Genomic DNA, 27,566 nt, shown 5'->3' on the forward strand with positions numbered 1-27,566 from the left:
GAAGGGCCTGTTTTAGTGCTGTATCTCTCTATGAATCGAATGTGATGTGTGGTTATTTTAAACGGTGACAGAAACATTTCAGCGGACGTTTCAATCTAGATTAAATCCCAGATCGAGAGAAAAAGAAACAGATGTGGATGGGGTGCAGGGGGGAGGGTGCAGGAGAAAGACAGGGAGAGGGGTGTTTGAGATTTTCAAACTGCAGGAATGTCCCTCCCTCTGGGATCTCGAAACTTACGTCACTAAAAACAGATTATCTGCATATTAGCATATTGTTGCCTTTGGGATCTTGCTGTGCACAGATTGCCTACAGGTTTCCTGCATTGCAACAGTGAGGACCACTTTAAAAATTAGTTCATTGATTCTCAACTGCTCCTGAGGGCCAATAATTACAAGAGCTGAACGTGAAGCTGTCTGAAGGTTTGTGAAAAGTTTAAAGATGGAGTTCAGCATTTTCAGAGGACTGTGATAGGATATCTGGCTATGATCACATTGTGGGATCCTGCTGTGCATACATTCCCTGCATCAATTCTTACATTACAACACTGAGGCAGAAACAGATGGAGAGAAAAAGAGGGAGAGAGAGAAACAGCTGGAGGTGGCAGGTAAATGAGAGAGAGAGAGAGAGAGAGAGAGAGAGAGACAGGCGGAGTGTGGATGAGGGAGGGAAGGCAGAGAAAGATGGAGAAAGACAGAGAGAGAAATCCACGCTCAAAATCTTGGTAAACTGAATTTTGAAGTGTCACCATTGCTGGGATCTTGCTGTGCACAGCTTGCCTGCAGAATTCCTTGCATTGTCACAGTGACTGCATTTTAGAAGTGAATTCATTGTGTGTAAAGCTCTCCTGAAGGCCTGGAATTTAAGTCCGGAGCTTGAAGCCGGTATAATTCCCAAATAATGCTGGTGTTTTGGGCAGTGACGTGAATTTCTCTCTCTCTCTCCATCTGTCTCTCTGAATGAGAGTAACAGGAGGGAGAGAGACGCAGGAGAGTGAGGGAAACATGGAGGGAATCAGAGGGGGAGAGAGGGGTAGCCAGCTGTAAGCACACTGCTGCTTGTGGGATCTTGCTGTAAATCAATGGCCGACAGCATTTCCAACTTTGCAACAGTGACGAGCACTTTAAAAATTGATTCATTGAGTGTCAAATACTTCTGTGAATCAGCAATGAAATGGGTGAAATGAGAAGGTTTGTAAAGGCTTGTTCTCATTCCCGAATATTGCTGGTGTTTGATGCTATGGGCTGAACTTGACAGTGAAATGAAACACCGGGGGACCATTTGAATTCAGATTTTCAGGGATGGGAATGTGGATTTCTCTCTCTATCCTTCGACAGGAGAGGGGATGGGGGTCTCCAGTGCTTGTGTGCTTTTACAATGAGGCAGAAACAGATGCAGAGAGACACACAGAGAAATAGAGAGAGAGAGAGAGAGACAGCAGGAAATGACAGGGTAAACACATCTACACTTCCCAGTCTCTGGCTCTGTGTCAGGGGATGTGTTTGTAAGTCACTGAGAGATTGTTTTATGTTAGTGAGTTTGAGAGAGAGTCCTGGGTTCTCGCTGTGTTTTATTTCTGTGCAAAAATGCTTTGCTTTGTTTGAATCAATTTTATTTCTCTTATTCCCAAGGAGAATCTTTTCGGAAGCTGCAGCTGTGATGATGCAGAGGGAGAATCTTTTAGCCACGTGGAATTCTCCGACAAGAGCTTTAACCGGAGAGGGAAAATAATAATAAAAATATATTTGTCATTGTCAAGTTAATTTCTAGATCCAGAAAAGAAGACTGTGTGATTTCGGGGCTGATAGAAAAACAAAGTGCTGGAAATGCTCAGTATTTCCAGCACAGTTTTTATTTCAGATTTCCAGCATCCTCAGTATTTTGATTTTGTGTTTTCGGGGGTCTGTGGATTTTTTTTTACCACAAGGGAGGGGGCTGGATGGTGTCCAAAGGGAATAGTTTGCGAATTGCTGCTCCAGAACAGTCAATGTAATCCCATAGATTTCCCTCTCTCCATCTCTTGCTGCAACTTGTTCCCTGCACCTTCCTCCTTGTCCCTAGCTCTGTTTCTTCACATCTTTAAATCCCTATCTCTGTATCTCTCAACATCCTTTCTATCTTTGCCTCTCTCTGGAGTCTCACAAGTTTCCATTGTCACTCTCTTTCTGCGACTCTCTGTATCTTTATCTGTCTCTCTCTCAGTCCATTTCGTCTCTCACTCACTTCCAAATCCCTGAATCTTTCCATCTCTGCTCTTCCTTTCCTGCAAGATTATCTCTACATTTCCCTCCCACCTGTCCCGGGACACCCCTCTCTATTCTGTGATCACATCTTACTTTGTATCTCTGCCGCTCCACTTCTTTCTGTCTCTGCATATTTTGATGGTATTTAGATGGGGGTCTGTCCCGGGGTGGGGGGGGGGGTATTTAGATGGGGGTCTGTCCCGGGGTGGGTTTAGTATTTAGATGGGGGTCTGTCCCCGGGGTTAGTATTTAGATGGGGGTCTGTCCCGGGGGGGTATTTAGATGGGGGTCTGTCCCGGGGGTTACTATTTAGATGGGGGTCTGTCCCGGGGGGGGATGTTTAGATGGGGGTCTGTCCCCGGGGTTGGTATTTAGATGGGGGTCTGTCCCGGAAAGGGTATTTAGATGGGGGTCTGCCCCCGGGGTTAGTATTAAGATGGGGGTCTGTCCCGGAAAGGGTATTCAGATGGGGGTCTGTCCCCGGGGTTGGTATTTAGATGGGGGTCTGTCCCGGAAAGGGTATTTAGATGGGGGTCTGTCCCCGGGGTTAGTATTTAGATGGGGGTCTGTCCCGGAAAGAGTATTTAGATGGGGGTCTGTCCCGGGGTGGGGTTAGTATTTAGATGGGGGTCTGTCACCGGGGTTAGTATTTAGATGGGGGTCTGTCCCGGGGGGGGGGTATTTAGATGGGGGTCTGTCCCGGGGGTTACTATTTAGATGGGGGTCTGTCCCGGGGGTTACTATTTAGATGGGGGTATGTCCCTGGGGTTAGTATTTAGATGGGGGTCTGTCCCGGAAAGGGTATTTAGATGGGGGTCTGTCCCTGGGGTTAGTATTTAGATGGGGGTCTGTCCCGGGGGTGTGTATTTAGATGGGGGTCTGTCCCTGGGGTTAGTATTTAGATGGGGGTCTGTCGCGGGGTGGTATTTAGATGGCGGTCTGTCCCAGGGGGGTATTTAGATGACGGTCTGTCCCCGGAGTTAGTATTTAGATGGGGGTCTGTCCCTGGGGTTAGTGTTCAGACGGGGGTCTGTCCCGGTGGGGGTGGTATTTAGATGGGGGTCTGTCCCTGGGATTAGTATTTAGATGGGAAACTGTCCCGGGGGGGTATTTAGATGACGGTCTGTCCCCGGAGTTAGTATTTAGATGGGGGTCTGTCCCGGGGTGGTATTTAGATGGCGGTCTGTCCCGGGGGGGTATTTAGATGGCGGTCTGTCCCCGGAGTTAGTATTTAGATGGGGGTCTGTTCCTGTCAGGTATTTGTAACAGGGGTATTATAAGGGTATAATTAGTTGGGGGTCTGTCCCCGGGTGGGGTATTTAGATGGGGGTCTGTTCCCGGGCATGTATTTAGATGGGGGGGTCTGTTCCCGTGATTAGTATTTAGATGGGGGTCTGTCCCCGTATGGGGTATCTAGATGGGAGTCTGTCCCCGGGGATGAATTTAGATGGGGGTCTATCCCGGGGGGTGTATTTAGATGGGGGTCTGTTCCGGGGGGGTATTTAGTTGGGGGTCTGTCCCCGTGGTTAGTATTTAGATGGGGGTCTGTCCCCGTATGGGGTATCTAGATGGGAATCTGTCCCCGGGGATGTATTTAGATGGGGGTCTGTCCCCGGGGATGTATTTAGATGGTGGTCTGTTCCGGGGGGTTTTTTAGATGGGGGTCTGTCCCCGGGGTTAGTATTTAGATGGGGGGTCTGTCCCCGGGGATGTATTTAGATTGGGGTCTGTCCCCGGGGATGTATTTAGATGGGGGTCTGTCCCGGGGGGTGTATATAGATGGGGGTCTGACCCCAGGGTTAGTATTTAGATGGGGGTCTGTCCCCGGGGATGTATTTAGATGGGGGTCTGTCCTCGGGGGGTGTATTTAGGTGGGGGTCTGTTCCGGGGGTGTATTTAGATGGGGGTCTGTCCCCGGGGGGTTGATAGATGGGGGTCTGTCTCCGGGGGGGGGGGAGGTATTTAGATGGCGGTCTGTCCCCGTCAGGTATTTGTAACAGGGGTATTATAAGGGTATAATTAGATGTGGGTCGGTCCCCTGGTTGGGTATTTAGATGGGGGTCTGTTCCCGGGCATGTATTTAGATGGGAGTCTGTCCCCGGGGATGTATTTAGATGGGGGACTGTCCCCGGGGATGTATTTAGATGGGGGTCTATCCCCGGGGTTAGTATTTAGATGGGGGTCTGTCCCCGGGGTTAGTATTTAGATGGGAGTCTGTCCCCGGGGATGTATTTAGATGGGGGCCTGTCCCTGGGGTTAGTATTTAGATGGGGGTCTGTCCCTGGGGTTAGTATTTAGATGGGGGTCTGTCCCGGGGGGGAAATTTAGATGGGGGTCTGTCCCCGGGGGGGTAATTTAGATGGGGGTCTGTCCCCGGGGATGTATTTAGATGGTGGTCTGTCCCCGGGGATGTATTTAGATGGGGGTCTGTCCCCGGGGATGTATTTAGATGGGGGTCTGTCCCGGGGGGTGTATATAGATGGGGGTCTGTCCCCAGGGTTAGTATTTAGATGTGGGTCTGTCCTTGGGGATGTATTTAGATGGGGGTCTGTCCTCGGGGGGTGTATTTAGGTGGGGGTCTGTTCCGGGGGGGTATTTAGATGGGGGTCTGTCCCCGGGGATGTATTTAGATGGGGGTCTGTCCCGGGGGGGGGGTATTTAGATGGGGGTCTGTTCCGGGGGGGGATTTAGTTGGGGGTCTGTCCCCGTGGTTAGTATTTAGATGGGGGTCTGTTCCCGTCAGGTATTTGTAACAGGGGTATTATAAGGGTATAATTAGATGGGGGTCTGTCCCTGGGGTTAGTATTTAGATGGGGGTCTTTCCCCGGGGGCTTGATAGATGGGGGTCTGTCTCCGGGGGGGGGGGGTATTTAGATGGCGGTCTGTCCCCGTCAGGTATTTGTAACAGGGGTATTATAAGGGTATAATTAGATGTGGGTCGGTCCCCTGGTGGGGTAGTTAGATGGGGGTCTGTTCCCGGGCATGTATTTAGATGGGGGTCTGTCCCCGGGGATGTATTTAGATGGGGGACTGTCCCCGGGGATGTATTTAGATGGGGGTCTGTCCCCGGGGTTCGTATTTAGATGGGGGTCTGTCCCCGGGGTTAGTATTTAGATGGGGGTCTGTCCCCGGGGATGTATTTAGATGGGGGTCTGTCCCTGGGGTTAGTATTTAGATGGGGGTCTGTCCCGGGGGGGTAATTTAGATGGGGTTCTGTCCCCGGGGGGGTAATTTAGATGGGGGTCTGTCCCCGGGGATGTATTTAGATGGTGGTCTGTCCCCGGGGATGTATTTAGATGGGGGTCTGTCACCGGCGGGGTATCTAGATGGGAGTCTGTTATTGGCGGGGTATTTCGATGGGAGTCTGTCCCCCGGGATGTATCTAGATGGGGGTCTGTCCCCAGGGATGTATCTAGATGGGGGCCTGTACCCAGGGATGTATCTAGATGGGGGTCTGTACCCAGGGATGTATTTAGATGGGTGTCTGTCCCCGGCGGGGTATCTAGATGGGAGTCTGCTATTGACGGGGTATTTCGATGGGAGTCTGCTCCTGGGGGGGTATTTAGATGGGAGTCTGTCCCTGGGGGAAGGGGATAATTAGATGGGGGTCTGTTGCTGGGGGGGGTATCTAGATGGGACTCGGTCCTGGGGGGGTATTTAGATGGGACTCGGTCCTGGGGGGGTGGGGGGGTATTTTAGATGGGACTCTGTCCTGGGTCTGGTGATCGTGAGGGTATTAGATGGGGGTCAGTTAACAGGAGATATCAGATGGGGGTCTGCAGATGAGGATTATTTAGATTGGGTGGGGGTCTGTACAAAAGGGGAATGTTATCCGGGGGCGGGGGGGGTGAAATATTGCAGGGGATAAAATTTACATTGGGGATATAAATTGCGGTTGGAGGAAATTTTGCAGGCGGGGGGGGGAAATTGCAGGGGAGGGGGAAATAATTGCGGGGGGATATAATTGCGGGGGGGGGATAATTATTGCGGGGGGGATAATTATTGCAGGGGGGAAAATAATTGCGGGGGGGAATAATCATTGCGGGGGGGAATAATTATTGCAGGGGGGATATAATTGCTGGGGGGATATTATTGCCGGGGGGATATTATTGCGGGGGGGATTTATTGCGGGGGGGAATTATTGCGGGGGTGGAAATTATTGCGTGGGGTGGAAATTATAGCGGGGGGTGGAAATTATTGCGGGGGGGGAATAATTGCGGGGGGGAAATAATTGTGGGGGTGGAATAATTGCGGGGGGGAAATTATTGCGGGGGGGAATTATTGCGGGGGGGGAAATAATTGCGGGGGGGAATAATTGCGGGTGGGGAATAATTGCGGGGGGGAATAATTGCGGGGGGGGAATAATTGCGGGGGGGAATAATTGCGGGGGGGAATAATTGCGGGGGGGAATTATTGCGGGTGGTGGAAATAATTGCGGGGGGTGGAAATAATTGGGGGGGGAATAATTGCGGGGGGGGAATAATTGCGGGGGGGAATAATTGCGGGGGGGAATAATTGCGGGGGGGGAATTATTGCGGGGGGGGAATTATTGCGGGGGGGAAATTATTGCGGGGGGAAATTATTGCGGGGGAAATTATTGCGGGGGAAATTATTGCGGGGGGAAATTATTGCAGGGGGGAAATTATTGCGGGGGGGGAAATTATTTCGGGGGGAAATTATTGCGGGGGGGAATTATTGCGGGGGAGGAATAATTGCGGGGGGGGAATAATTGCGGGGGGGGAATAATTGCGGGGGGGAATATAATTGCGGGGTGGGAATATAATTGCGGGGGGGATGTAATTGCGGGGCGGGAATAATTGCGGGGGGGAATAATTGCGGGGGGGAATTATTGCGGAGGGAGTTTGTTCCCGGGGGGTATTTAGATGGGGGTCTGTTCCTGGGGGGTGTTATTCAGATGGGAGTCTGTTACTGGGGGTGTATTTAGATGGGAGTTTGTTCTGGGGTGGGGATATTAAGATGGGAGTTTGTTCCCAGGGGGTATTCAGATGGGAGTCAGTTACTGGGGTTGTATTTCGATGGGAGTTTGTTCCCGGGGGGGAATTTAAATGGGTGTTTGTTCCCGGGGTCTATTTAGATGGGAATCTGTCCTGGGCGGGTTGTAGTTTGATGGGTTGTCTTGTAACAGAGGGAAGGGGATAATTAGATGGGGGTCTGTTGATAATAAGGGTATTAGATGGGGGTCATTTAACAGGGGATATCAGACAGTTGTCTGCAGATGAGGATTATTTAGATCGGGGGTGTCTGTACAATGGGGGGATGTTTTCTGGCGGGGGGAATTGCAGGAAAAAGATTTGCATGGAGGATAAAAATTGCGGGTGGTGGATAAATTGAGGGCGGTGGATAAATTGAGGGCGGTGGATAGGGTCAGGAAAAGACAGAAAAATTTTGAAGGAGAGAGAGAAATGATAGAAAGAGAAATAGAGATGACAGAAAGATACAAAGAAAGAGAGAAGGGAAAAAAGTGGAGGGAAAAAAGTGGAGGCAAATAACAGAGACACAAAGAAATTGAAGGCACCAAAGAGACAGACAGAAAGCCAGTGAGAAAGACACAGAGAATCACAGAGAGATTGCGAGAGAGGACAGAGAATCACAGAGAGATTGAGAGAGAGGACAGAGAATCACAAAGAGATTGAGAGAGAGGACAGAGAATCACAGAGAGATTGAGAGAGAGGACAGAGAATCACAGAGAGATTGAGAGAGAGGACAGAGAAAGCCATTGAGACAGAAAGACGCACAATCACTCAGAGAGAGAGAGAGAAATACAAAGTGAGGGAGAGAGAGAGAGATGGAGGAACAGAGAGAGAGAGAGAAAAACAGAGACAGAAATACAAGGTGAGGGAGAGATTGAGAAATAGAGAGAGTGAGAGAGAGATTCAGTGCGAAAGAGAGAGATTGAGTGCGAGAGAGATTCAGGGAGAGAGAGATTGAGTGCGAGAGAGATTGAGTGAGAGAGATTGAGTGCGAGAGAGATTGAGTGCGAAAGAGATTGAGTGCGAAAGAGATTGAGTGCGAAAGAGATTGAGTGCGAGAGAGAGAGATTCAGTGCGAGAGAGAGAGATTCAGTGCAAGAGAGAGAGAGATTCAGTGCAAGAGAGAGAGATTCAGTGAGTGAGAGATTCAGTGAGTGAGAGATTCAGTGAGAGAGAGATTCAGTGAGAGAGAGATTCAGTGAGAGAGAGATTGAGTGCGAGAGAGATTCAGTGTGAGAGAGATTCAGTGTGAGAGAGAGCGATTCAGTGCGAGAGAGAGATTCAGTGCGAGAGAGAGATTCAGTGCGAGAGAGATTCAGTGGGAGAGAGATTCAGAGAGAGAGAGATTCAGTGGGAGAGAGATTCAGTGGGAGAGAGATTCAGTGGGAGAGAGATTGAGTGAGAGAGAGATTGAGTGAGAGAGAGATTGAGTGAGGAGAGATTGAGTGAGGAGAGAGTGAGTGAGGAGAGAGTGAGTGAGGAGAGAGATTGAGTGCGAGGGAGAGTCTGTGAGAGGGAGAGTCTTTGAGAGGGAGATTGAGTGAGAGGGAGATTCAGTGCGTGGGAGATTCAGTGCGTGGGAGATTCAGTGAGAGAGAGATTCAGTGAGAGAGAGATTCAGGAGGAGAGAGATTCAGTGGGAGAGAGATTCAGTGAGAGAGAGATTCAGTGAGAGAGAGATTCAGTGAGAGAGAGATTCAGTGGGAGAGAGATTCAGTGGGAGAGAGATTCAGTGGGAGAGCGATTGAGTGAGAGATTGAGTGATTCAGAGAGAGATTCAGTGAGAGAGAGATTGAGTGAGAAAGAGATTGAGTGAGAGAGAGATTGAGTGAGAGAGATTCAGTGGGAGAGAGATTAAGTGAGAGAGAGATTGAGTGAGAGAGAGAGTGATTTAGAGAGAGATTCAGTGAGAGAGAGATTCAGTGAGAGAGAGATTGAATGAGAGAGAGTTTGAGTGAGAGAGAGATTGAGTGAGAGAGACTTAGTGAAAGAGACTGAGTCAGAAGAAGGGAGAAAAGCAGAAACAGACAATAAAGATGTGATACTCACCATCCCACACCGTCTGCTTTCCATCGTTGGACTCGAACACATTCCCTCCATCAGCTCATCCATGGGGAAAAGATCCTGGAGAGGGGCATTGTGGTGGGATTTGGAGAAAAGCGTCAGGACTGGGACAGAGAGATTGGGGGATTCAGACTGGACTCTCTCTCTCACACACACACACACACTGTAATCAGTTCCAATTCACCTGGGCGCAGAGATTGAGACACAGAAACTCACCTTCAGAAACCAGCAGCATGGAAGGAAAGAATGTGGTCTGATGTTGTCCTAATATATCCCAGAACCTGTCACTCAAAACAGACAGTCTACCCAAAATGCAGCTTAACCAACCAGCTCTCAGCTTCCTCCATCTGGACACTCCCTCCCAGGTATGGGACAGTCCAAGGTGAGTCTCTGTGTAAACAGCGAATGGGGGAGAGAGGGATATTCCAGACATATCCCAAATGGACCATTCCAGATAGAAACCTGTCTGTCTCTCTCTCCCTTCCCCAAAAACCTCATTAACAGAACAGAAAAACTGCTGTAATTTAAAACCTGGAGGGGCCGGTTTGGATAATAACCATTTAACACTGATTGTATTAAATGTCTTTCACTATTCACCTCCAGTTAACAGGAAGTTCAGAAAATGACTCATTGCAATTACCTTGAAATTCTGACAAAGTGTTGTTGCTGGAGAGGCCTGTTTGAATGCAGTACAAACATGCGGTTTTTATTCGGTTTTTCATTTCCACTGTGTGACAAAGACTGAAACTAGAGCCAGGTTAATGAGGCAGCCAAGAGAACTTTTATAACCAGTGACATTTCACACAACAATTCTTCCCCATATTTACAGTTGTATTCGTCAATGATTCTTTGCCCTGTATTTGATGCTGCTGTATTTATGTATTAACTGTAATCAAACAATAAAACCTTCTTAACATTCACCAGTTTAATGTTACAAGGGTTTACAAAGCTGGGAAATGGCCATTTAACACAAATGGTATTAAAGATCTTCCACTTTTCACCTCCTGTTTATATAAAGTTCAGCAATAAAGTCCTCTACTTTCTGACAAAGACTTTTTACTTCTGTAATAAAGTGTCACTTGTTTCCATTTGCTTCCAGACTGTTTCTATCCTCTGCTCTCCTGAGGGATTCAGAGGGATTTCTGTTCATTGTTTGTCCACATTCAGGAGGTTCCAGATCCTCTGCAGCTTCTGTCCTGGAGAAATTAATTGCATTGTATTCAAAATCTTTCCCTCATTTTGGAGATATGAGGAGAGACTGTTTACACTAGTAGAGGGGTGAAACAAATAGGCAGGGAGTTATTATGGTCTGGAATTCACTGTCTGACAGGTTTCTGAAAGCAGATTCAATATTAACTTTCAAAGGTCAATTGGAGTAAAATAGTAGAGAAGATACCAACATAGAAAGAGATGTGTGAGAGAGAGAGATGTCATAACGTAGGTGATCAAGAACTCAACACAACTTATATTGAGAGTTTTAATTTGTAAATGACTGTTTGAGTTTTATTTGATCCTGTTGTTTTATTTATACATTACCTTTAATCACTCAATATAACTTTCCAAACAGGAACGAGCTTCATATTACAAGTGTTCACACAATAGAAAAATAGCCATTTTACAAAAGTTGCATTGAAATTATTTTATTCAGCATCTCAAGTTTACAATAAAGTAAATTCTTCAGACTTGTGGAAACTTTCAAACTCAGCAAGGGAATCTCCCATCAGTAATGGCTCAGCATCTCCATCTGCTGGTGTCCCTGTCTCACTGCAGTTAATGTCCCTCTCTCACCATCTCCATCTGCTGGTACCCCTGCCTCACTGCAGTTACTGTCCCACACTCACCATCTCCATCTGCTGGTGTCCCTGCCTCACTGCAGTTAATGTCCCCCTCTCACCATCTCCATCTGCTGGTGTCCCTGCCTCACTGCAGTTAATGTCCCTCTCTCACCATCTCCATATGCTGGTGTCCCTGCCTCACTGCAGTTAATGTCCCTCTCTCACCATCTCCATATGCTGGTGTCCCTGCCTCACTGCAGTTAGATTAGATTAGATTAGATTCGAGATGCAGCACTGAAACAGGCCCTTCGGCCCACCGAGTCTGTGCCGAACATCAACCACCCATTTATACTGATCCTACACTAATCCCATATTCCTACCAAACATCCCCACCTGACCCTATATTTCCCTACCACCTATACTAATGACAATTTATAATGGCCAATTTACCTATCAACCTCAACGGATCAGTTAATGTTCCTCTCTAACCATCTCCATCTGCTGGTGTACCTGTCTTACTGCAGCTGCTGTCCTCCTCTCACTATCTCCATCTGCTGGTATCCCTGTCTTACTGCAGTTACTGTCCTCCTCTCACCATCTCCATCTGCTGGTATCCCTGTCTTACTGCAGTTACTGTCCTCCTCTCACCATCTCCATCTGCTGGTATCCCTGTCTTACTGCAGCTACTGTCCCCCTCTCACCATCGCCATCTGCTGGTATCCCTGTGTCACTGCAGTTAATGTCCCTCTCTCACCATCTCCATCTGCTGGTGTCCCTGTCTCATTGCAGTTAATGTCCCTCTCTCACCATCGACATCTGCTGGTACTCCTGCCTCACTGCAGTTACTGGCCCACTCACCATCTCCATCTGCTGGTGTCACTGCCTCAATGCAGTTACTGACCTCCTCTCACCATCTCCGTCTGCTGGTGCCTCTGCCTCACTGCAGTTGCTGCCCTCGCTCACCATCGCCATCTGCTGGTGTCCCTGCTTCACTGCACTTACTGCCCCACTCGCCACCTCACAATCACTGCGATTTTCAGCTTTGTCCACTGGCGGCGTTTGTTGACAAAAGCAACCACAAGGTGGCGCTGTACTGGCACATGCGCAAATGTCGCCTTTTCCACTTGAACTTCATGGTCTGCCCACGCTCAGGCAGCTGCCTGGACTAAAGATGGCGCCGGTCAAATAATCACAGAGGCGGGTGGAGGGTGGGAGGTGGAGCTGGGGGTCTGGGGGAGGGAGGAGGAGGGGGAATGGGATTTAGTTCCAGTGTTTGAAACCCTTCAGCTCTTTCTACGATTTCACTAGTTTAACAATGAGATTGAGAAGGTATTTCACCCCCTTCTTCAGCTCCTGTCTGAATTTAGTCTGGGTCACAATGTAAATATATGTGTTGGTGCAGGAACTGAGAATCTGCAGCATCTTTGATGTTTGTTCTGTGATAAAGAGAGGGTCAGTGTAGGAGGAATAATAATAAATATCTGTAATTCGATTATAAAAGGGAAACACAACCCGGGTCACCCATAACAGGATAAAACTGCCGGATATACTGAAGAGTAAAATAATTGATTTCCTGCGATTCTCCATCTCTGGGTCCTTGTGATTCTCTGCATTGCTGTGGCGCCGGAATCCCCTGCGGACTTTACTGGAGAATAAAATCCGTCTGACAGTCAGAACATTGAGCAGCAAAATCAGAAAGACCGGGACACAAGGGGTTAAAATGATCTCAAACAATTCAAATGCCCCCCATATGGGGGACGTGAAGAAGCTCAGTTTAGTAACACAACCCATGGGAACATTATCAATAATGTATTTTTGTTCCTGTGTAAAGTACCAGGGGAGAGACTCTAAACAGCCCAGCACACTCACTGTTCCCACAACCACAGCCGCCCTTTTCTCGCTGCAATATTTTGTTTTCAGCTTCTCACAACAAATGGCCACAAATCGATCAAAGGTGAAAGTGACTGTGAGCCAGACAGAAACAACTGTGGATGCAGAAAGCAGAACGATAATGAGAGAACACACAGGAGTAATTCTCAGGAATGAATATGGGAAATAAATTGAAACAATTGCAGACAATATGGGATCAGTGATAACGACCAGGAGATCAGACACTGCCATTCCCAGCAGGTAGACACTGATACATTTGGAGAGACCGCACTTTCCTCGGGACAGGATCACAATCGCCACCAAGTTAACTGGAAGAGAGAGAGAAAAGGAAGCAGAGAAATTACTGATCAGACCTGGAGACAAAGCAGCAGTTTGACAGGATCTGGGTTGAAATTTCCAGCTTTGTTGCTGCATCGAGCAGTGAAAACGGATTCATTGACCCGGGCAGTGCTTTGTCACAGTGAAATGTTTGAAAACACAGTTATCAATAATGAATTGGGAAATTGATGCAGAAAGTGAATAAAGTCAGCACCGGATCTACTGGAAGTACTGAGTGAGGATGCAGTGTCAGTGGGGAATGAGAAGCTGTTTTACAGAGATGGAATCCAATGGGTTAATTGGGAATGCGTCTCCAGACTGTTGGTTGGGAAGGTTTGGGGAGAGCGGGATGTGTTGCTGGTTTGTTGCTCTGGGTTCAGGGAAAAGACATAGACTGTCATCAAATGGGAAAACTGCAGCACTGTGTTGGAGCATCAGCAAAGATCAAGAATGGTAGAGCAGGCTCTAAGGGCTGAATGGCCACCTCCAGCTCCCATGTTACTGTATTCATATCAGGTTGGAAAAAAGGACATGGAGGTGGAGCCAGTGAGTGAGATTGGGAGGGAGAGACGTAAAAGGACATGTTGAAGCAGGAGGGGAGACTGGAGCAGGTGGTTTGGGAAAGTGGATAAACTGAAGCAATGGATGAGGAGACTGAGGATTCAATACAGTGAGAGGAGAGGCTGAGATTCACAGGGAGAGACTGCAACAGAGTGTTAGAGGAAATCTAATCTGTAGATCCCAGTAATACAACTCAATTCATACATTCAAACAATAATCACTGTGGTTATTGGTGTTGGAGAACAGTTCATTGTTTATACAATATAGTCAATATATTTAGTTTGTCCAGGCTATTAAATATAAATTTAAATATATTTCTGATATCAGCCTCGCTCTTTATTGAATTCGGCAGTCACAGAGATTTTAAAGTGCAGTATTTAAATAATGAATTACCATCAGTGATGAACTGATTCTATTCTGTTTATTCAGTCACTAAGTAAGGAATAGGAACTTTCTACAAAACAAAATGAGGACCTGACAGAAATCAACACAGAGGATCAAGTCCAACAGGAAAATGAACACAATCTGACAACAGACAACTTCAACTCACAGTTTCTCTCACTAATTGTTCTGGACTTTCCAGCACTTTATGATAGTGAATTATTTACACTGCTGCTGCTTTCTGTATCTCTTTACTTCTGCTTTTCTTTTCCCATCGGTTTCGTTCTCCCTGCTCCTTTCCTCCTTCCCTATCTCTCTGGAGTACTCATACACTGTAAATTTTTACTTAATGCTGCTTTTCACATATGATTTATTCCCAACATTCTGCGTCTGTGTTCTGTTCACCAGCCCCAGGTTCAATGATTCTGTTCTCAGAGTCAGTTTGTTCAATGGTGAAACCTCTGTGAATAATTTAATGTATCTCCAGAACTCTCAAGTCTCCACCTGTTCACCTATACTCTTCACTTCATCTACAATACATGGAATAAACAGGATCGAAAGCTGCTTCCGGACAAACCTCACAATCATTGAAATTCCTTCTCCTGGAATTATAAAGTAATCTGTTAGAATGTGGGATTGTTTAATTAATGAAACACTAACATCAGCACTGCATCTGATAATCTACAGATAAATGGAAAGACTCTTGATTCCAACTGATAGAGTGTAAACCAATAAAACATCACATCAATACTTTCTATTTTACAATGTAGTCCAGTGACAGTGAAGGTCCACAGTGAAGCAGAGAAGGAGAAGTGAAAGTGTCAGCAGCAAACTCAGTTCAGTAGCCAGACCTCTGAAGCAGCGTCAGACGCACACAGAGTGAAATAATATTTGATAACAGTGATAATCAATAAACACATTGAAATCCCAGTTAAACTGAGCCATGTTATTGGGGAGGGAGGACATTGTTCTGTCCCCTTGTAACACTGAGACCGTGAGATCTCCCATTATCAATCACCAAAATAAAAATATTTATATAAATATTCCAGGACGGATTTGGTCCACATCATGAAACTGTTAAAATCTCCTGATGGTTCGATCTTTGATCCGAACTGAAACATATCATTCAAAAGCCTTCGCTACACAGAATAATCCAGTAAGAATGCTACGGCTACCGAAAACAATACCATGAAAGACATAATACAATGCCTGCAAGAATGAAAGAGTAGACAATGAGGAGATTCCATCAATCAATTGCTGGAAAATAACAGGCGGCTGTGTAACACACACAGTGAGAAGTAATACTGAGTACAGCAGCACAGTTAACATTGATTTACACCATTAAGAGCTGAGATACTGCTTACCAGCAACTCCAATTGCTGCAAGTACAGGATAATAAATGTCTTCTATCTGAAACATTACTGGATATCCCATTTCTGTGAGAAGCAGGGTCTTCGATTAGCCTGGAATCCACAGCTCCACCAGGCACTCTGAGCTGATCCATTCCAATGGGTCCTGATTTATACAGGGGATAAGTCTCCAGTAACACGGTTATACCCCTGATCATTGCTATGAGTTACACTCACCTGAACAAACACATTACATCAGCAGCTTTGACTCTGATGTAAATAATGTGGTGGATAAAACACAATCATTTCAACGTCAATCACATTTTCTGAGTAAGACCTCTCTCTCAGAATAAACCTGAAATCTGTTCTCATACTGGACGGATCCTACAATTATGAGAGGCATCATTTACATTTTCCATATTATTGTATTGACCTTGTTCACTCCTGGCATTTCTATTGTAAATGTAACTGATCTGTCTGCAGTGGACACGGAATCCAGGGACAAAATCAATCCCATTTCACTCTGTTCTTGCCTTTTCCCAGTTAAAATGCGAACTTTGAGTCTCTGATTCGGGACCATGTTCAGGGTTACAGCCCAGAAACTACTGTGAATGACATTGTGGGACAGACACTGTACGCATCCATTTAGGAGGCAGTTGGGTTGTGATAAGATCACTGGTCACGTAATCCAGAGGCCCAAACTGATGGCCTGGGGACAGGGGTTCAAATCCTACCACGGCAGCTAAATAAAACAGAGGGAGCTCCCTTTCTGTGTACAAAGTGGACGGAGCTCCCTCTCTCTGTACAAAGTGGACGGAGCTCCCTCTCTCTGTACAAAGTGGACGGAGCTCCCTCTCTCTGTACAAAGTGGACGGAGCTCCCTTTCTCTGTACAAAATGGACGGAGCTCCCTCTCTCTGTACAAAGTGGATGGAGCTCCCACTCTCTGCACAAAGTGGACGGAGCTCCCTCTCTCTGTACAAAGTGGACGGAGCTCCCTCTCTCTGTACAAAGTGGACGGAGCTCCCTCTCTCTGTACAAAGTGGACGGAGCTCCCTCTCTCTGCACAAAGTGGACGGAGCTCCCTCTCTCTGCACAAAGTGGACGGAGCTCCCTCCCTCTGCACAAAGTGGACGGAGCTCCCTCTCTCTGTACAAAGTGGACGGAGCTCCCTCTCTCTGTACAAAGTGGACGGAGCTCCCTCTCTCTGTACAAAGTGGACGGAGCTCCCTCTCTCTGTAAAAAGTGGACGGAGCTCCCTCTCTCTGTACAAAGTGGACGGAGCTCCCTCTCTCTGTCCAAAGTGGACGGAGCTCCCTCTCTCTGCACAAAGTGGACGGAGCTCCCTCTCTCTGCACAAAGTGGACGGAGCTCCCTCCCTCTGCACAAAGTGGACGGAGCTCCCTCTCTCTGTACAAAGTGGACGGAGCTCCCTCTCTCTGTACAAAGTGGACGGAGCTCCCTCTCTCTGTACAAAGTGGACGGAGCTCCCTCTCTCTGTACAAAGTCGACGGAGCTCCCTCTCTCTGCACAAAGTGGACGGAGCTCCCTCTCTCTGCACAAAGTGGACGGAGCTCCCTCTCTCTGTACAAAGTGGACGGAGCTCCCTCTTTCTGCACAAAGTGGACGGAGCTCCCTCTCTCTGCACAAAGTGGACGGAGCTCCCTCTCTCTGCACAAAGTGGACGGAGCTCCCTCTCTCTGCACAAAGTGGACGGAGCTCCCTCTCTCTGCACAAAGTGGACGGAGCTCCCTCTCTCTGCACAAAGTGGACGGAGCTCCCTCTCTCTGCACAAAGTGGACGGAACTCCATCTCTCTGCACACAGTGGACGGAGCTCCCTCTCTCTGTCCAAAGTGGACGGAGCTCCCTCTTTATTTATTAAGTTGGGGGCGGTGATGGAAAGAGGAGAGAGGGAAACGAAAACAAATGGGGTAATGGAGAGAGAGGGACAAAGTGGAAGACAGTGAGAGACAGAAGAGATGGTGAAATGAGACCTTGACGGAACCCCAGTAACAATCCCCATTGTCTGCCCAGTCGGTATTTGGGTTTTAATGTGAGTGTTTTAGGGATGAGTGTCAGATGAGTGTTTGATATTTTCAACCGACATTGCCATTCCCAACAAAAGCAAGAGTTAAAGATTCAAAATTAACCAAACAAATGGCTCAAAGCATTGCTGTCCTTGGACAGAGGGACGGAGAGATGGAGGGAGTGAGACACAGATGGAGAGAGACACAGACAGAGTGGGACAGAGACAGAGGTAGAGAGAGAGAGAGAGGCAGAGCTAGAATGATAGAGAAAAAAGCAGAAACAGAGACAAGGGAGAGAGACAGAAAGGGAGGCAGGCAAATGCAGAGTGAGAGAGACAGAAAGAGAGGCAAGCAGATGCAGAGGGAGAGAGACAAATGCAGAGGGAGAAAGGGACAGAGAGAGAGAGAGGGAGAGAGACAAACAGAGGGAGAAACAGAGACAGAGGGACAGACAGACAGAGAGAGAGGGAGAGACGGAGGGCGAGATTATAGGAAAAACTTTACATCTAATAATGTTGAAAAAAGATAGAATTCAAAAGTAAAACTGGCTGTGTGCAGGAACTAATTTTGAAAGGAGAGATCAGGGGTTTAGTGTGAATGCTTTGGGGGCAAGTGTTGGATCTGTGATTGATAGTTTCAAACTGAAGTGACATTTAAAATAATTCCAAAAAATATTATCAAACACTGACAAACTTTAGAAGCAGGTGAAATGGGATACAGTGTGTGAGGGGACTTTGACAGAACTTCAGTAACAATCCCCATTATCTGCACAGTCCAGTATTGGGAATTTAGTGTGAGAGTTTAGGGGACGAGTGTTGATCAATGTTTGATATTTTCAAAGTGCAGTGACGTTCCCAGCAAGGGCAAGATTTACAGGTTCAAAATTAACCAAGAAATGGATAAAAACATTTCTATCCAAGGAGAGAGAGATGGTGTTAGAGACAGAGTCATGGAAAGAGGCAGAGAAAGAGGGAGAGGGTGAGGGGGGGAGAGAGAGAGAGAGAAAGATGGGAAGAAACAAACATGAGAGGGAGAGACAAATAGAGAGGATGAGACAAGTTGGAACAATCATTAACAATCCTCATTATCTGCCCAGTCCTGTTTTTGGAGGTTAGTGTGAGTGTTTTTGGGGGTGAATGTTGGATCAGTGTTTCATATTTTCAAACTGCAGTGACATTCCCAACAAGGCTGTTAAAGTATATGAGAGCAGGGAGGTTATGCTGGAACTGTATAACTCATTGCTTAAGCACCATAATGTGACCTCCCAGGGCAGGGACAGTGTGAGTTTAGATACAGAGTAAAGCAGTGGATTTAGAGAAGGAGGGAGAGACGGGTAGAAAGAGTGAGTAGATACGGGGAGGCAGTCAGATTGTAGGAGAAAGTTTACATCTAACCACATGAAAAAATAAATAATTAAAAATATGAATGGACTGCGCACTGAAAATACTGTCCGCACACAACAACAACGAAAGTCACACACCATCCTAACTTGAAACTATATCACCATTCCTTCACTGTTACTGGGTCAAAATCCTGGGACTCCCTTCCGAACAGCACTGTGGGTTGACCTACCCCACATGGACTGCAGCGGTTCAAGAAGGAGGATCAACACCACCTTCTCAAGGGCAATTAGGAATGGGCAATAAATGCTGTCCTGGCCACTAACGCATACATCCAACAAATAAATAAGGCAAATAAAAAGTTGACACCGAGTCACTTAAGGGGATATTACACTAGACGAACAAAAACCTGGTCAAAGAGGTTGGTTTGAGGGTGCGTCTTCAAAGAGGAATAAGAGTTAGTGAGACGGAGATGTTTAGGAAAGGAATTCCAGAGATCGGGTCTTGGCAGCTTGAAGGCACAGACACCAATGGTGGGACCATACAAATTGGGGAGGCTCAAGAGGCCAGAATTAGAGGATCGCAGATATTGGTGGATTGCGGAGCTGGAGGAGATTGCAGAGATAGGGAGGGGTCATTTGTGGAAGACAGTTCCAAACCTCTACCACCCTATGTATGTAGATGTGTTTCTAAATTTCATCTTTGAAAGGGCTTTCGACTAATTTTTGATTTTTAGATAGTCTCCCCCACCCGAGACTGTCCCCATCGAATACTCACAGGGCAGGTGTGCACGGGGTCAGATACAGAGTAAATATCCATCTACCAATGCCAGACTCACTGTTCCTCTGTCTCTTTCTCCTCATCTCTCACTGCCTGCAACACCCTTTCTCTGCCTCTCTTTCTCCCTCTTCCCATCCTGAAAGCAAGAGGGAGAGATTGGGATAGTGTGCAGACGGAGACAGAGATAGAGGGAGAAAAGTTGAGAGATAGACTTGGAAAGTAAGTAACAAAGAGAAGAAACAGGGTTTCAGAGAGTAGAAGAGAGTGGAAGAGAGAGATAGAGATGGAGAGAGATTACCAGCAAGAGAGTTTACCAGAGATTACCTCTCTCTCAGTCCCTATCACTCCTTTCCAATTTGTTACCATCTCCATCTATTTTTTCCCTCGACCCCGATGTTTCAAACTCCATGCATCTCGCTCGTATGTCTGTGTATACTGCAGTGAAGGGTTACATCAAATTATTATGGTTTACATTTGCTCTTTCAATCGAACTGAATAATCTCTCAGACTGTGAACAGAGGGGTCTTGGAGTGCATGTCCACTGATTCCTGAGGGTAACAGGACAGGTGGATAAGGTGGTTAAGAAGGCTTACGGAATACTTTCCTTTATTGGCCGATGTGGAGAATATAAGAGCAGGGAGGTTATGCTGGAACTGCATAAAACACTATTTAGACCACAGCTAGAGTACTGTGCACAGTTCTGGTCACCACATTACAGGAAGGATGTGATCATACTAGAGAGGGTACAGAGGGGATTTACAGAGGATGTTGTCAGGAATGGAGAATTTTAACTATGAGTAAAGATTGGATAGGCTGGAATTGTTTTCTTTGGAACAGGGAAGGTTGAAGGGAAGATTTAATTGAGGTGTATAAAATAATGACGGGCCTAGATAGAGTGGATAGGAAGGACCATTTCCCTTAACAGAGGGGTCAATAACCATGGGCATAGATTGCAAGATTTCCACACCAATATCATGAGGGTGTGATGGCTTCCATGGTGGAATACCTTGCTGGATGTTTACAATGGAGCGTTTGCCTCCCTGATCATCAAAACTGGCCGCCTGGGCCCCAACTTCATCCACATTTCTCCCACTCGACCAATATTTCACTCTACATTTCTATCCTTCTCTGTTTGCGGACACGGCAATGAAGGATTACATCAAATGAATATATCTTACATTCTCCCTTTCAATCCACCCCAACAATCTCTCTGTCTCCAACCTTGTCCGTCTCAACAGCACTCTCTCTATCTGCATATCTAAGCCTCTCTCCCTCTGTCTCCCTGTTAGTTTCAGAGATAGCAGGAGGGAGAGATAGAGAGAGGAAGACAGAGCGAGACACAGAGAACAATCCCACCTTCTCCAATCTATCCACGTAACTGAAGTCCCTCATCCCTGGAACCATTCTTGTGAATCTTTTCTGCACCCTCTCGAATGCCCCCACATTCTTGCTAAAGTACGGTGTCCAGAATTGGACAATGCTCCAGTTGAAGGCAAACCAGCGTTTTACAAAGGTCATATTTTCTTGCTTTTGTATTCAATGTCTCTATTTATAATCTCACGATACCTTTTGCCATTTAACCACTTTCTGAACCTGCCCGGCCACCTTCAGTGATTAGTGCACAAATACTCCCCAGATGTGTCTGTTCCTGCATCTCCTTTAGAATTGTATCCTTTACTTGATATCGTCGCTCCTCCTTTTTCCTAACCATGGAGGCGGAAGATGCGGGCATGGTTCTTAATGAATACATAGCGACTGTCTTCACAAAAGAGGGGACGACACAGACATTGTAGTCAATGAGGAGGGGTTTGAAATATTGAATGGGATCAACAGTGAGAGAGGAAATATTAAGGGGCTTAGCATCTTTGAAAGCTGATAATTCACCAGGCTCAGGCTGTTAAGAGGTGCAAGGGAGGAAGTATCAGTGGCTCTGACCATCATTTTCCAATCTTCTCTGGTTATAGTCGTGCTGCCAGAGGACTGGAGGACTGCGTATGTTGTACTATTGATTAACAAGGGAGAAAATAATAGACTGAGTAATTACAGGCCACCCAGTCTAATCACAGTGGAGGGCAATTTATTGGGCACAAGGGAATGATTAATTCCTTTCTAGTACTGTGTCTCTCAGTGTCTCCATGTCTGTGCGTCTGTCACAATTTGATTACTACCCTTACATTGGTGAGGAGTCCGTCTCTGGAATAACTGTCCCAGTGTTGTGGTAACATAAAATGGCCACCGAGAACCAGCCTAAAATGGCTGACTGATGTTTGTGGATTTCCACAGATATTTGAGAGAGGTGAGAGAGACCGACAGAAAGACAGAAAGCGAGACAAGTAGAGAGACACAGACCAAGACACAGAGAGTGATAGCAAGATATTTATCATTGGACAGAGGAAGAGGAGGAGGCCATTTGGCCCCTCAACCCTCTTCTGTCATTCAATGAGCTCATGGCTGATGTGTGATCTAACTCCATGTCCCTATGTTTGCCCCTTAATACCTTTGGTTAACAAAAATCTATGAAACTCGGATTTTAAAACTAACAAGTGTCTCAGCATCAATTGCCGTTTGTGGGAGAGAGTTCCAAACTGATACCACACCAGGTGTGTTGAAGTGTTTCTTCATTTCACTCCTGAAAGATTTTTAGACTGCGTTTAGATTTTTAGACTATGCCCCCAAGTTCCTGACTCCGCAGCCAGTGGGAATTGTTACTCTCTGTCCACCCTTTCAGTTTCCCTTGTTATCTTGAATACATTCATCAAATCACCCCATAACCTTCTAAATTGCAGGGAAAGGACATGTTGGAGCAGGAGGGGAGACTGGAGCAGATGGTTTGGGAAAGTGGATAAACTGAAGCAATGGATGAGGAGACTGAGGATTCAATACAGTGAGAGGAGAGGCTGAGATTCACAGGGAGAGACTGCAGCAGAGTGTTGGAGGAAATCTAATCTATAGATCCCAGTAATACAACTCAAATAATACATTCAAACAATAATCCCTGTGGTTATTGGTGTTGGAGAACAGTTCATTGTTTCTACAATATAGTCAATATATTTAGTTTGTACAGGCTATTAAATATAAATGTAAATATATTTCTGATATCAGCCTCGCTCTTTATTGAATTCAGCAGTCACAGAGATTTTAAAGTGCAGTATTTAAATAATGAATTACCATCAGTGATGAACTGATTCTATTCTGTTTATTCAGTCACTAAGTAAGGAATAGGAAATTACGGCAAAACTAAATGAGGACCAGACAGAAATCAACACAGAGGATCAAGTCCAACAGGAAAATGAACACAATCTGACAACAGACAATTTCAACTCACAGTTTCTCTCACTAATTGTTCTGGACATTCCAGCACTTTATGATAGTGAATTATTTACACAGCTGCTTCTTTCTCTTTCTCTTTACTTCTGCCTATCTCTTTCCCTCGGTTTTGTTCTCCCTGCTCCTTTTCTCCTTCCCTATCTCTCTGGAGTACTCACACACTGTAAATTGTTACTTCATGCTGCTTTTCACATATGATTTATTCCTAACATTCTGCGTCTGTGTTCTGTTCACCAGCCCTAGGTTCAATGATTCTATTCTCAGAGTCAGTTTGTTCAATGGTGAAACCTCTGCGAATAATTTAATGTATCTACAGAACACTCAAGTCTCCATCTGTTCACCTGCACTCTTCACTTCATCTACAATACATGGAATAAACAGGATCGAAAGCTGCTTCCAGACAAACCTCACAATCATTGAAATTCCTTCTCCTGGAATTATAAAGTAATCTGTTTGAATGTGGGATTGTTTAATAAATAAAACACCAACATCAGCACTGCAGCTGATAATCTACAGATAAATGGAAAGACTCTTGATTCCAACTGACAGAGTGAAAACCAGTAAAACATCACATCAATACTTTCTATTTTACAATGTAGTCCAGTGACAGTGAAGGTCCACAGTGAAGCAGAGAAGGAGAAGTGAAAGTGTCAGCAGCAAACTCAGTTCAGTAGCCAGACTTCTGAAGCATCGTCAGACACACACAGAGTGAAATAATATTTGATAACAGTGATAATCAATAAATACATTGAAATCCCAGTTAAACTGAGCCATGTTATTGGGGAAGGAGGACATTGTTCTGTCCCCTTGTGACACTGAGACCGTGAGATGTTTCATTATCAATCAATGAAAAAAAAAATCCTAAAAATATTCCAGGACCGGTTAGATCCACATCATGAAAACTGTTTAAAGCTCCTAATGGTCTGATTATTGATCCTCACTGAAACATCTCATTACAATACATTCATTACACAGAATAATCCAGTAATAATGCCACAGTTACTTAAAACAATACCATTAAATACATAATACAGTTCCTACAAGAATGAAAGAGTGGACAATGAGGAGATTCCATCAGTAAATTGCTGGAAAATAACAGGCGGCTGTGTCACACACACAGAGGGAAATAATACCCAGTGCAGCAGCACAGTTAACATTGATTTACACCATTAACAGCTGAGATACTGCTTACCAGGAACTGCAATTGCTGCAAGTACAGGATAGTAAATGAATATGAACTGAACGAATACTGGATATCCCATTTCTGTGAGAAGCAGAGACTTCTATTTGCCTGGAATCCACAGCTCCACCAGGCACTCTGAGCTGATCCATTCCAATGGGTCCTGATTTATACAGGGGATAAGTCTCCACTGACACGGTTATACCCCTGATCATTGTTATTAGTTACACTCACCTGAACAAACACATTACATCAGCAGCTTTGACTCTGATGTAAATAATGTGGTGGATAAAACACAATCATTTCATTATCAATGACATTTTCTGAGTAAGACCTCTCTCGGGAATAAACATGAAATCTGTACTCATACTGGACGGATGGCAATTGTGAGAGGGGTCATTTACATTTTCCATATTATTGTATTGACCTTGTTCACTCCTGGCATTTCTGTTGTAAATGTAACTGATCTTTCTGCAGTGGACACTGAATCCAGGGACAAAAGCAAACCAGTTTCACTCTGTTCCTGCCTTTTCCCAGTTAAAATGTGAAATTTGAGTCTCTGATTCGGGACCATGTTCAGGGTTGCAGCCCAGAAACTACTGTGAGTGAGATTGGGGGACAGACTCTGTTCACATCCATTTGGGAGGCTGTGGCATAAGAATAATATCACTGGTCAAGTAATCCAGAGGCCAGAGGGAGCTCCCTCTCTATGTATAAAGTAGAGGAGCTCCGCCTCCACGTATAAAGTGGAGGGAGCTCCCTCTCTATGTAGAAAGTGGAGGGAGCATCCTCTTTATTTATAAAGTGGAAGGAGCACCCTCTCCAGTTATAAAGTTGGGGGCGATAAAGGGAAGAGAAAAAAGGGAAACGGAAACAAATGGGGAAATGGAGAGAGAGGGACAAAGTGGAAGACAGTGAGAGACAGAAGAGATAGCGAAATGAGACCTTGACGGAACCCCAGTAACAATCCCCATTGCCTGCCCAGTCCGGTATTTGGGGTTTAATGTGAGGGTTTTAGGGATGAGTGTTAGATGAGTATTTGATATTTTCAAACTGCATTGACATTCCCAACAAAAGCAGGAGTTAAAGATTCAAAATTAACCAAACAAATGGCTCAAAGCATTGCTGTTCATGTGCAGAGGGACGGAGAGATGGAGGGTGTGAAACACAGACTGACAGAGACACAGACAGAGTGGGACAGAGACAGAGTGAGAGAGAGAGAGAGACAGAGCTAGAATGATAGAGAAAAAACGAGAAACAGAGACAGAGGGAGAGAGACAGAAAGGGAGGCAGGCAAATGCAGAGTGAGACAGACAGAAAGGGAGGCAAGCAGATGCAGAGGGAGACAGACAGGGAGAAAGCGAGTGAGACAGATACAGAGGGAGAGAGACAGATGCAGAGGGAGAAAGGGAGAGAGAGACAGAGAGGGAGGGAGACAAACAGAGGGAGGAACAGAGACAGAGGGAGAGACAGACAGAGAGAGAGGAAGGGCGAGATTATAGGAAAGATTTTACATCTAATAATGTTGAAAAAGGATCGAAAAAGGATAAAAAGTATAACTGGCTGTGTGCAAGAGTCAGAGATTGAAGGAGAGAGAGGGAGTGACTGGGAGGGAAAGAGAGATGGAGAGATAGAGATAGAGAGAGACAGAGATAGAAGGAGAGACAGAGAGAAAAGGAGAGATTGGGAGAGACAGAGAGGGAAAGGCAGTTGGAGAGACAGAGAGAGAGAGAGGGGCAGAGATAGAAGGAGAGAGAGGGAGTGACAGGGAGGGAAAGATAGAGAGAGAGACAGTGAGAAGGAGAGAGAGGGAGAGACAGAGAGGGAAAGACAGATGGAGGGACAGAGAGAGAGAGCCAGAGAGAGAAGGAGAGAGAGGGAGTGTCAGGGAGGGAAGGACGGATGGACGGATGGAGGGATTGAGAGAGAGAGAGACAGAGATAGAAGGAGAGAGAGGGAGAGACAGAAAGGGAAAGACAGATGGAGGGACAGAGAGAGCGACAGAGACAGAGAAAGATGGAGAGATTGGGAGAGACAGAGATGGAAAGGCAGTTGGAGAGACAGAGAAAGAGACAGAGATCGAAGGAGAGAGAGGGAGTGTCAGGGAGGGAAAGAGAGATGGAGAGATAGAGATAGAGAGAGACAGAGATAGAAGGAGAGACAGAGAGAAAAGGAGAGATTGGGAGAGACAGAGAGGGAAAGGCAGTTGGAGAGACAGAGAGAGAGAGAGAGGGGCAGAGATAGAAGGAGAGAGAGGGAGTGACAGGGAGGGAAAGATAGAGAGAGAGACAGTGAGAAGGAGAGAGAGGGAGAGACAGAGAGGGAAAGACAGATGGAGGGACAGAGAGAGAGAGCCAGAGAGAGAAGGAGAGAGAGGGAGTGTCAGGGAGGGAAGGACGGATGGACGGATGGAGGGATTGAGAGAGAGAGAGACAGAGATAGAAGGAGAGAGAGGGAGAGACAGAAAGGGAAAGACAGATGGAGGGACAGAGAGAGCGACAGAGACAGAGAAAGATGGAGAGATTGGGAGAGACAGAGATGGAAAGGCAGTTGGAGAGACAGAGAAAGAGACAGAGATCGAAGGAGAGAGAGGGAGTGTCAGGGAGGGAAAGACAGATGGAGGGATAGAGAGAGAGAGACAGGGAGAGAAATGGAGTGACAGGGAGGGATGGACAGACGGTGGGATAGAGAGAGAGAGGCAGAGATAGGAGAGAGATGGAGTGATGGGTTGGCGGTGGGAAGACAGATGGAGGGACAGAGAGAGAGGCAGAGATGGAAGTAGAGAGAGGAAGTGATGGAGAGGGAAAGACAGTTGGAGAGACAGAGAAAAAGACAGAGATAGAAGGAGAGAGAGGGAGTGACAGGGAGGGAAAGACAGACGGAGGGACAAAGTGAGAGACAGAGAGAGAAGGAGAGAGAGGGAGAGACAGAGAGGGAAAGACAGATGGAGACAGAGATAGAAGGAGAGAGATGGGGAGACGGGAGGGAAGGACAGATGGAGGGATAGAGAGAGAGAGAGAGAGACAGAGATAGAAGGAGAGAGAGGGAGTGTCAGGGAGGGAAAGACTGATGGAGGAACAAAGTGAGCGACAGAGAGAGAAGGAGAGAGATGGAGTGACAGGGAGGGAGGGACAGATGGAGGGATAGAGAGAGAGAGATAGAGATAGTAGGAGAGAGAGGGAGTGACAGCAAGGAAAGACAGATGGAGGGATAGAGAGAGAGAGAGACAGAGATAGAAGGAGAGAAAGGGAGTGACAGAGAGGGAAAAATAGATGGAGGGACAGAGAGAGAGAGAAGGAGGGAGAGGGAGAGACAGAGCGAAGGAGAGTGGGAGTGACAGTG

This window comes from Heterodontus francisci, unplaced genomic scaffold (assembly GCF_036365525.1).
Source record: "Heterodontus francisci isolate sHetFra1 unplaced genomic scaffold, sHetFra1.hap1 HAP1_SCAFFOLD_430, whole genome shotgun sequence".
Taxonomy (NCBI): Eukaryota; Metazoa; Chordata; class Chondrichthyes; order Heterodontiformes; family Heterodontidae; genus Heterodontus; species Heterodontus francisci.